This window comes from Urtica dioica, chromosome 4, assembly GCF_054948205.1.
Source record: "Urtica dioica subsp. dioica isolate 48M chromosome 4, U.dioica_male_clone48M_v1_H2, whole genome shotgun sequence".
Lineage (NCBI taxonomy): Eukaryota > Viridiplantae > Streptophyta > Magnoliopsida > Rosales > Urticaceae > Urtica > Urtica dioica.
In genome coordinates this window covers 23,973,919-23,985,266 of record NC_142759.1, presented here as the reverse complement: position 1 = coordinate 23,985,266, position 11,348 = coordinate 23,973,919, and the positions used below count along the sequence as shown (strand labels likewise).

Sequence of the window (11,348 nt, the reverse complement as noted above, 5' to 3'; positions counted from 1 at the left end):
CGTCTGTGTACTCCACACTCTCTTCTTCCGTAGACTCTTCATGATTATCTTTATTTTCTTCTTGTTGTTTTTCCGCTTCTATAATGGATTTGCGAAAACTCGAACTCATTGGGTACCTAAAAATAAAACCAATACACAACCAATTAATTGTTTCTTTTGATACAGTTTTCTGTCAACTTTTCATATTCCATCAAAAGTTTCTTTTGTTGCTTAATTTTTCGACCAAAAAAAAAAAAAAAAAAAAAAAAAAAAGAGGAACAAATGAAATAAATTATTTATAGAACATTGGAAATAAAATCAATCACTAAGTTTGATTATTCATATGAACAGAACAAATGAATACACCAAAAGAATCTATATCTTGTGGTACATCTCAAGAATGAACTCCATCGCTCGATCCATTACCTCCAAGTCTTTGGTGAGTTTTGGAATCAAATGTCAAAAACTATAAGATACTATTTTGCTGCTATCATATGTAATATATTAATTGCATCTCAACTGATATTAATAAAAACATAAACACACGAAAGTAAAGATCTTTAGTGTACTATATGTTTCAAACCGTAACATTGGAGTTCTAATATGGAAGCAAAGTCATCTAGACATGAAAAGGTAGTTAATATATGGTAGAACAATTTTGGATAATGGTATTACTTGTGTGGCTTTAGACTGTTGAAGGACAGAAGCGGAAGGTAGAGGAGACAGAGCAAATGTTGAACCAAAGAAGGTGTATATCGTACACACTGCTTCACTTGCTTCTCTGTGCGCAAACATACATAGAAACGATACACGAGATTTGAGTATGGTGTTTGGTCTCAGGGATGTGAATATCAAGTACCGAGCATCCATTTATGAACTCGTGAAGTATGAACCATAGAGAGAATCTGATGACTATGAGTCATCCGAAAACTCCAAAAATCTCAATATTCAGTTAACCCAGAAATCCAATTCGAAAAGAAATTAAAAGGACTCGGGTTTTACCTCGGTTCTCCGCGATTGAGCTTCGGTCGGACTGTACCTCGCCGCCGTCGTCCTCCGCGCGCCGCTGGTGTCTCTCGGCCCACTTTTATCTCTTCTCCGCGTGCTCTCTCTCTCTCTCTCCGCTCACTCTCGCTCTGCCTCTCACTCACCCCACGCCTCTCTCTCTCTCTCTTGGCCGGAAGTTTTTTTTCTCTCCCGGTTCTACTGGTTGGGTGGTCTTCTTGTTCCTTGTTGTGCTAGGTCTCTTGTGGCCTCTTGTGCTGGAGAGGGAGGTGACAGAGCGGTAGAGTGGGGAGAAGAAGTTTTCTATATTCTTTTTAATTAAAAAAAACAAGGTTAAAATGATATGGGCATATAAGTAATTTTGATGTTTTGGACTGAAAAAATAAATGGAAAAGAAAATAAAAATGAGATGAGGGTATAGAATTAAAATCAATTTTTTTATAAATGCAATGAGCTAGTTTTCTCAACATAGTGCAGGCTCGGACTTAAGGTTAGACGGAAAAAATAGCGTAACATTGATGTGAGTTCTTATGCAGCTTCCTAAAAGATATCCACGTGTTTGAGATCACTGTTTGAGAGCATCATCAACTAACAAAGATTCATCAAATATATAAACCATAATTAAATCTAGAATCACCCATTTCTTACACACATTCACAACAAAAACACCAAAGATTCAAACCCAAGTCTGTCGTTATATATGTAGTCCTAAGACACCAATATAGAGTACTATTATCCCAAAAAAAGAACCTTACAAAAACATACAAGTCACATTCAAAACAGCAGAATAGCAAAGAGCATATTTTAAGCAAAAGAAAAGGTTGATATCTTTCAAGCGTTCAAAGAGTAATTTACCTAATCAAAATTTCGCCGAGGTTTCCAGTGAATTGTCCATCAATAAACTCCTCAATATTGGCCAACTGTATATAGATTTTATTCATGAAACAATATTACTAAATCTAGATCAAAATCAACTAAATCTAGAAACAGGACTCATCTTAGCACGAGAAATTTGAACGTTTTTACCATTATCAATTACAACCTCTGGAGTTTAATCAGGAAAAAAAAAAATTTGAGATAGTACCTGAAGGTTCATGTATGAGGCCACTGAGACGAGGAAACCTGAACACAGCCAAATTGGAATAAGAGCTTAAAAAATATGGAATTAACAATTTGACATTACTTATAAAAACTCCACACTCACACACCTTTGTATTCCATTCCCCATTTGAGTTTCACAATGACGGTCTTCCCAGTCAAATTGTTCAAAAAAAGGCTTCGGATTCACTCGTATGGTCTGAGAATATCCAAGAACGTCTCATTACATCAGAGAAACTCATTTTAAATGAAGGGAAAAAAAAAAAAATTATCAACTATTCTTGAGATTCACCCAAAGATTTGATCCACTTATACCTACATAGGGGAAAATATCGTTGTATATGCTTATTACACATAGAAAGAGTGAGAAGAGACTAACCGCCATTGAGGAAGAGAGAAGCGAGCTTTGTTTGGTTGTTTGTCTCTGCTCTGCGCCAGAAGTCGAGTCTTAGTAAAGGGTTTGTGATTTAGTAGACGAAATGAAGACTCGATTAATAATAATAATAATAATAATAATAATAATAATAATAATTAAGCCGTTTTTTGGTTCAACACTAATGGACACGTGACGTGAGCGGACTTGGTCACGTGTCTTCGAATCTGTGAGATCAGTAATGAGATATTCCTCTTATCGAATGAAGAACGAGAGAATTGGTTTCTCAAGCTCTTGGACACGATCGTAGAGGGAATATAATTTGGCTCGAGGGCCTCGGGTTTTGAGAGAGAGTGAACTTGTCTCTCCCACTCTAGAGAGAATGGAAGGAGATCGTTCTTCGTTTTTTGTGTGTAAATGTGTGAGTGGAGTGGCTTTGATTCTCTTTGTCATTGATTTCGGTCTCAAATGTGTTTCTAGTGAGAGAAATAGCTGAATGGAGGTTTTGACAGAGTCTAGTTAGAGAGAGAAAAAGCCAACCCTTGATAAGCGTTTGTCTCAGGTATTTATAGTGAGGTGGTGAGAGTTAGGGTCGGGGTAGTATCGTCATTTGACAGTTATTTGAGAGACAGTCCTGTTTGGAGGGGAGCGGACGAGACCTATTGAAGGGTCAGGAGGCGCCACACGTCCTGCCGGGGGTCTGGAAGCTCGTCTCGTCCTGCCAGGGGGTGACGAGACGTGACGCGTCCTGCTAGGCGGTATAGAGGCTTGACTTGTCCTGTCAGGGGGTCAGGAGGCTTGTCCCGTCCCGCCAGGAGAGCTTGTCTCGTCCTGCTAGGAGGGTCCTGCTTGGCGGTCGGGAGGCTTGACTCGTCCTGCCAGGGGGTCAGACGGCTCGTCCCGTCCCGTCAGGGGGATAACGAGACGTGACGCGTTTTGCTTGGTCGGGTGGCTTGACTCGTCCTGCGATGGTGTCAGGAGGCTCGTCCCGTCCCGCCAGGGGTGACGAGATGTGACGCGTCCTGCTTGGTCGAGTGGCTTGACTCGTCCTACCAAGGGGTCAAGAGGCTAGTCCCATCCCACCAGGGGGGTAACGAGACGTGACGCGTCCTGCTTGGTCGGGTGGCTAGTTGGACAATGGCTCATCGTCGCTTCGTCGAGTAGTCCGTCGGAGACTCGCTCGTCTCGTGGCTCGTCGCCTCGCCGATTCCGTCTCTCTTGTTTATATTTTATGTGCTGGGCTTATCCATCTCACCGAGCGGTCCGTAGGGGACGCCGTCTCGTGGCGTGTCGTCTCGCCGAGTACGTCTATCCTATCCGTCTCGTGACATGTCGCCGAGTACGTCCATCATGTCCGTCTAGTGGCGTGTCGTCTCGCCGAATACGTATATCATGTCCGTCTCGTGGCGTGCCGCCCCGTCGAGTACGTCTGTCATGTCGTCTCGTGGCGTGTCGCCTCGCCGAGTACGTCTATCATGTCCGTCTCGTGACGTGTCGCCGAGTACGTCTATCCTGTCCGTCTCGTGGCGTGTCGCCGAGTACGTCTATCATGTCCGTCTCGTGGCGTGTCGCCGAGTACGTCTATCATGTCCGTGTCGTGGCGTGTCGCCGAGTACGTCTATCCTGTCCGTGTCGTGGCGTGTCGCCAAATACGTCTATCATGTCCGTCTCGTGGCGCCTCGCCGAGTACGTCTATCATGTCCGTCTCGTGGCGCCTCGCCGAGTACGTCTATCCTGTCCGTCTCGTGGCGTGTCACCGAGTACGTCTATCCTGTCCGTCTCATGGCGTGTCGCCTCGCCGAGTACATCTATCATGTCCGTCTCGCGGCGTGTCGCCTCGCCGAGTACATCTATCATGTCCGTCTCGTGGCGTGTCGCCTCGCCGATTACATCTATCATGCCCGTCTCGCGTCGCGTTGCCTTGCCGAGTACGTCTATCCTGTCCGTGTCGTGGCGTGTCGCCAAATATGTCTATCATGTCCGTCTCGTGGCGCCTCGCCGAGTACGTCTATCATGTCCGTCTCGTGGCGCCTCGCCGAGTACATCTATCTTGTCCGTCTCGTGGCGTGTCGCCGAGTACGTCTATCTTGTCCGTCTCATGGCGTGTCGCCTCGCCGAGTACATCTATCATGTCCGTCTTGCGGCATGTCGCCTCGCCGAGTACATCTATCCTGTCCGTCTCGTGGCGTATCGCCTCGCCGAGTTCATCTATCATGTCCGTCTCGCGTCGCGTTGCCTTGCCGAGTGGTCCGTCGGGGACGCTATCTCGTGGCTCTTCGTCGAGTTGTCCGTCGAGTACGCCATCTCGTGGCTCCCGGTTTTGTGCTTCGAGGAGACTCATTGGCTTTGAACTCGCGATGGCTCACCAACGCGGGTTCGCGCCGGTTCGTCGGCCACGGAATCGCGGTGGTCACCGACCGCGCCTTCGCGGTGCTCTCCGACCACGCCTTTGCGGTTCTCTCCAACCACATCTCCGCTTGGCTCGTCGGCACGGGTTTTTGCCCGGCTCTTCGACCACGTCTTTACGGTACTCGCCAACCACGTCTTCGCGGAGCTCGCCGACCATGTCTTCGCGGAGCTCGCCGACCACGTCTTCGCGGTGGTCTCTGACCGCGTCTTTGTGGTGCTCGTCGGCACGTGTCTTCGTCCGGCTCTTCGACCACGTCTTCGTGGGGGCTCGCCGATCTCGGACTCGCGCCGGTTCGCCGACAACAGAATCGCGGTGCTCTCCGACCACGGCTTCCGATCGTCAGTCTCGGACTCGCGCCGATCTCAGGTTCGCGGTGGCTTGGGCCTCGTCGTCTTGTCGTGGATCGCTGGTCTTCGACTCGCCGTGGCTCGCCGGATCGTAGGAGCTTCGCCATCTCGTCGTGAGGTCTTTTGAGGTGCCATCACCTCGTCGAGTTTTTCTTGTCGACGAGAGCGTTCGTCATCTTGTCTTGAGATAGTCGGGGACGTCGAGTCCATTGTCTCGCCGTGGTCTAGGCATGTACAAGGCGGCTTCAGAGAGGCGCCGGCGAGGGTGTCTTGGCCGAGTGGTTCTGTGGTCGTGACATAGCCACGGCCGAGTGGTCTTCGTGGCCGGGGTCTAGGTCGTTGCACGACAACATCACTAGTACAAGCAAGCGGCCGGTGGCCACCAATGTACGACGACGGAGTTTGTTGAACGAGCTTGCTCAAGAAGGATCAGACCTCTCTCTAGCCTGCTTTGAAAGTGAGCAAGAAGATGGAGCCAAAGTTTTGTGCGGCTGCCTCCTTGTGTGTGTGCTCCTGGAGAGAGTCTAAAATAAAGACATCCTTTTTTTCTCTTTTGCTTGGTATTAATGCCGCGTGAATCCCTTCTCTAGCTAAGGTTTTTGCATTTGTTTTATATTGTCTTTTATGGCCCATGAGGCCCATGTGCTGATTTTGGGCTTGTCAAAATTTCACATAACATTAACCCCCCAGTTTCTCGTGCGACTTGTTGTGCGAGAAATTAAATTGCTTTGGGAGTAGTCTTTTCTTTGACTTTTTCGTCAATGGTTTTGGTGTGTGGTCGTTCGGATCATGAGGGGTCTGACTTTGAGCTTTTCGTGGCCGTGCTCATCTGGATCGCGAGGGATCTAACTTTGAGCTTCTTGAAGTAACGCTCATTGGATCATGAAGGATCTAACTTCAAGTTTTTTTTGTTGAGTTGTCTCCGATCGTTGAAGCTGATACGATATGAGGCGCATGTGGTTTGAGAGGGATATCGAACTCGACTTTGACCCAATTTTTCTGATGTCCGATGAAGTATACCTTGAGTAGTTCAGCAACTTGAGCCTCTTTTAGCTCAAGTTAGTCACCCTTTCGACTAAGCTCGCTGATACCTCTTGGGATTGGGGCTTTGCCTGTTTTGTGACTAACTCGAGCTTCTCGGGATTTTAGGTTACTGCACTTCTCATTGTAACTTTATGACCTTTTTTTTTTCGGGACCAAGTCCAACTCAATTTTCTTCAGGTTTAGGTGAAATTTACTCCAAGTAGCGCAACAGCCTAAACCGTTTATGGCTAGGAATAATGTCTATTTAGGCTAAGCACGCTCATACCTCTTGGGCTGGGGCTTCGCCTTTCTTTGGACTATCCCGCGCAACTTTGGGTACGGGATGTTACGCTACTTGGTGATGATTTCACCCAAGTCACTTGAAGTTGGGGATCAAGTAGTGAGTAGCAGCTTCCTATTTCCCTTTGAGAGTCCGGGCTTCACCTATCTCGGTGCTTCATTGTGCATCGCTGGATCTCGCCGGCCTTGACTGTTCCTCTCGCGTCCTGTTGAGCTCTAACATCCTCGCATTATGAGATGTCATTCGGCTCTCGCCAGGCATTGACTGTCTCACTCGCGTTCTTTTGGGCATTAGCCTCTCCCGCGTCGTGAGATGTCCTTCGGCTTTCGACGGATTTTGACTGTCTCTCTGGCGTTCTTTCGGGCCTTCGCCTCTCCCGCCTTGTGAGATGTCCTTCGGCTTTCGCCGGAGTTTGACTATCTCTTTCGCGTTCTTTTGGGCCTTAGCCTCTCCCGCGTCGTGAGATGTCCTTCGGATTTCGCCGGATTTTGACTGTCTCTCTGGCGTTCTTTTGGGCCTTCGCCTCTCCCGTCTTGTGAGATGTCCTTCGGCTTTCGCCGGAGTTTTACTATCTCTTTCGCATTCTTTTGGGCCTTAGCCTCTCCCGCGTCGTGAGATGTCATTCGTCTTTCGTCAGATTTTGACGGTCTCTCTGGCGTTCTTTCGGGCCTTCGCCTCTCCCTCCTTGTGAGATGTCCTTCGGCTTTCGCCGGAGTTTGATTATCTCTTTCGCGTTCTTTTGGGCCTTAGCCTCTCCCGCGTCGTGAGACGTCCTTCGGATTTCGCCGAATTTTGACTGTCTCTCTGGCGTTCTTTCGGGCCTTCGCCTCTCCTTCCTTGTGAGATGTCCTTCGACTTTCGCTGGAGTTTGAGTTGGTATGAATGTTGTTTCTTATGTCTCGCTTGCATCGTGTCGATGCTCATTTGGCGAGTATGGGTTTTTTTTTTTTTAGTGTCACTGTTATCCCTTTAGCTCTTCTTTTAGTCTTTTGTCTTGGTAAGGATTTCATCGCTAAAGGCCCCTTATTGTGTCACGTGGACGTCTTAGAGCTTTTGGGTGGGGGTTCCTCGTCTTGTCGAGAGCTTCGCCATCACTTCGCGAGATTTCTCGTGTCGCCAAGAGGTGGTCGAGCATTCAAGCGATATACCTTGCGCTCGTGGCTCGCTGCCAAGCGCTCATCGTGGCATGGTGTTTCGCGGTGCTCAAGCCGACAAAGTACTCGTCATGGCTTTCCAGCAAAAGGCTCGCTTTGTGGTGACGCCCCAGGAAATTCGTGGTGCATCTAAGACCTGGTCGTGGCTCGCCGGTCACCTGCTTCGCGATGGCACCTTCGGACACCCAACTAAGCAGTTTGACACCTGAAGGAGACCTCATTGCGCTAAGTGGAATTTTTTAGATTTTTGTTGAAGTTTTTCTCATGGAGGAAAAAATGGTTGCTGGTGGAGAGCCCGTGGTTGTTCTCGGGATCCCCTCCTTCTAGCGCCAAAATGTTAAGCCGTTTTTTGGTTAAACACTAATGGACACGTGACGTGAGTGGAATTGGCCACGTGTCTTCGAATCTGTGAGATCAATAATGGGATATTCCTCTTATCGAATGAAGAACGAGAGAATTGGTTTCTCAAGCTCTTGGACGCGATCGTAGAGGGAATATAATTTGGCTCGAGGGCCTCGGGTTTTGAGATAGAGTGAACTTGTCTCTCCCACTCTAGAGAGAATGGAAGGAGATCGTTCTTCGTTTTTTGTGTGTAAATGTGTGAGTGGAGTGGCTTTGATTCTCTTTGTCCTTGATTTCGGTCTCAAATATGTTTCTAGTGAGAGAAATAGCTGAATGGAGGTTTTGACAGAGTCTAGTTAGAGAGAGAAAAAGCCAACCCTTGATAAGCGTTTGTCTCAGGTATTTATAGTGAGGTGGTGAGAGTTAGGGTCGGGTAGTATCGTCATTTGACAGTTATTTGAGAGACAGTCCTGTTTGGAGGGGAGCGGACGAGACCTATTGAAGGGTCAGGAGGCGCCACACGTCCTGCCAGGGGGTCTGGAAGCTCGTCTCGTCCTGCCAGGGGGTGACGAGACGTGACGCGTCCTGCTAGGCGGTATAGAGGCTTGACTTGTCCTGTCAGGGGGTCAGGAGGCTTGTCCCGTCCCGCCAGGAGTGCTTGTCTCGTCCTGCCAGGAGGGTCCTGCTTGGCGGTCGGGAGGCTTGACTCGTCCTGCCAGGGGGTCAGACGGCTCATCCCGTCCCGTCAGGAGGGTAACGAAACGTGACGCGTTTTGCTTGGTCGGGTGGCTTGACTCGTCCTGCGATGGTGTCAGGAGGCTCGTCCCGTCCCGCCAGGGGTGACGAGATGTGACGCGTCCTGCTTGGTCGAGTGGCTTGACTCGTCCTGCCAAGGGGTCAAGAGGCTCGTCCCGTCCCGCCAGGGGGGTAACGAGACGTGACGCGTCCTGCTTGGTCGGGTGGCTAGTTGGACAATGACTCATCGTCGCTTCGTCGAGTAGTCCGTCGGAGACTCGCTCGTCTCGTGGCTCGTCGCCTCGCCGATTCCGTCTCTCCTGTTTATATTTTATGTGTTGGGCTTATCCGTCTCACCGAGCGGTCCGTAGGGGACGCCGTCTCGTGGCGTGTCGCCTCGCCGAGTACGTCTATCCTATCCGTCTCGTGACATGTCACCGAGTACGTCCATCATGTCCGTCTAGTGGCGTGTCGTCTCGCCGAGTACGTATATCATGTCCGTCTCATGGCGTGCCGCCCCGTCGAGTACGTCTATCATGTTGTCTCGTGTCGCCTCGCCGAGTACGTCTATCCTGTCCGTCTCGTGGCGTGTCGCCGAGTACGTCTATCATGTCCGTCTCGTGGCGTGTCGCCGAGTACGTCTATCATGTCCGTCTCGTGGCGTGTCGCCGAGTACGTCTATCCTGTCCGTGTCGTGGCGTGTCGCCGAATACGTCTATCATGTCCATCTCGTGGCGCCTCGCCGAGTACGTCTATCATGTTCGTCTCGTGGCGCCTCGCCGAGTACGTCTATCATGTCCGTCTCGTGGCGCCTCGCCGAGTACGTCTATCTTGTCCGTCTCGTGGCGTGTCGCCGAGTACGTCTATCTTGTCCGTCTCATGGCGTGTCGCCTCGCCGAGTACATCTATCATGTCCGTCTTGCGGCATGTCGCCTCGCCGAGTACATCTATCCTGTCCGTCTCGTGGCGTATCGCCTCGCCGAGTTCATCTATCATGTCCGTCTCGTGTCGCGTTGCCTTGCCGAGTGGTCCGTCGGGGACGCTATCTCGTGGCTCTTCGTCGAGTTGTCCGTCGAGTACGCCATCTCGTGGCTCCCGGTTTTGTGCTTCGAGGAGACTCATTGGCTTTGAACTCGCGATGGCTCACCAACGCGGGTTCGCGCCGGTTCGTCGGCCACGGAATCGCGGTGGTCACCGACCGCGCCTTCGCGGTGCTCTCCGACCACGCCTTTGCGGTTCTCTCCAACCACATCTCCGCTTGGCTCGTCGGCACGGGTTTTCGCCCGGCTCTTCGACCACGTCTTTACGGTACTCGCCAACCACGTCTTCGCGGAGCTCGCCGACCATGTCTTCGCGGAGCTCGTCGACCACGTCTTCGCGATGGTCTCTGACCGCGTCGTTGTGGTGCTCGTCGGCACGTGTCTTTGCCCGGCTCTTCGACCACGTCTTCGCGGGGGCTCGCCGATCTCGGACTCGCGCCGGTTCGCCGACCACAGAATCGCGGTGCTCTCCGATCACGGCTTCCGATCGTCAGTCTCGGACTCGCGCCGATCTCAGGTTCGCGGTGGCTTGGGCCTCGTCGTCTTGTCGTGGATCGCTGGTCTTCGACTCGCCGTGGCTCGCCGGATCGCAGGAGCTTCGCCATCTCGTCGTGAGGTCTTTTGAGGTGCCATCACCTCGTCGGGTTCTTCTTGTCGACGAGAGCGTCCGTCATCTTGTCTTGAGATAGTCGGGGACGTCGAGTCCATTGTCTCGCCGTGGTCTAGGCATGTACAAGGCGGCTTCAGAGAGGCGCCGGCGAGGGTGTCTTGGCCGAGTGGTTCTGTGGTCGTGACATAGCCACGGCCGAGTGGTCTTCGTGGCCGGGGTCTAGGTCGTTGCACGGCAACGTCACTAGTACAAGCAAGCGGCCGGTGGCCACCAATGTACGACGACGGAGTTTGTTGAACGAGCTTGCTCAAGAAGGATCAGACCTCTCTCTAGCCTACTTTGAAAGTGAGCAAGAAGATGGAGCCAAAGTTTTGTGCGGCTGCCTCCTTGTGTGTGTGCTCCTGGAGAGAGTCTAAAATAAAGACATCCTTTTTTCTCTTTTGCTTGATATGACTGCCGTGTGAATCCCTTCTCTAGCTAGGGTTTTTACATTTGTTTTATATTGTCTTTTATGGCCCATGAGGCCCATGTGCTGATTTTGGGCGTGTCAAAATTTCACATAACAATAATAATAATAATAAATATCCACGCATCTCATTCTTCTAGGGTCCAGTTTAAAAAAACTAGACCGGTCTAAGATGAGTCTTAAAATCGGGCTCTCGGCCTAAAACGACTTTTCTCTAATCATGTCGGATCCGATGGAAATTTTTAAACCAGTCTGAATAGTATAGTCCAGTTTTATATTTGAGAGTTAAAGACAAATTTAATACATTATCTTCGTATCTTCTCATTTGTGCTCAAATATTAAGATTTTGATATTGACAGATTATTATTGTTTGTTTTATATGTGAATATTGTATTTAATGTCAATTGTATTCAAATTGTTTGAGTAGTGTTGTATTTTGTGAAATAGTGAGCCAAATTCTATACA

At 49.7% G+C, this 11,348-nt stretch overlaps 1 long non-coding RNA gene across 1 annotated transcript; it reads right to left on the bottom strand.

Moving 5' to 3' along the window:
* Nucleotides 1–1,143: 1,143 nt before the first annotated feature.
* Nucleotides 1,144–2,526, bottom strand: LOC149401320 (uncharacterized). The gene is made up of 5 exons (XR_016296711.1): nucleotides 2,462–2,526; nucleotides 2,193–2,281; nucleotides 2,069–2,106; nucleotides 1,840–1,904; nucleotides 1,144–1,294 (listed from the first exon to the last, which is right to left on the bottom strand). It is a non-coding gene; the product is annotated as an uncharacterized LOC149401320 (long non-coding RNA).
* Nucleotides 2,527–11,348: the final 8,822 nt, after the last annotated feature.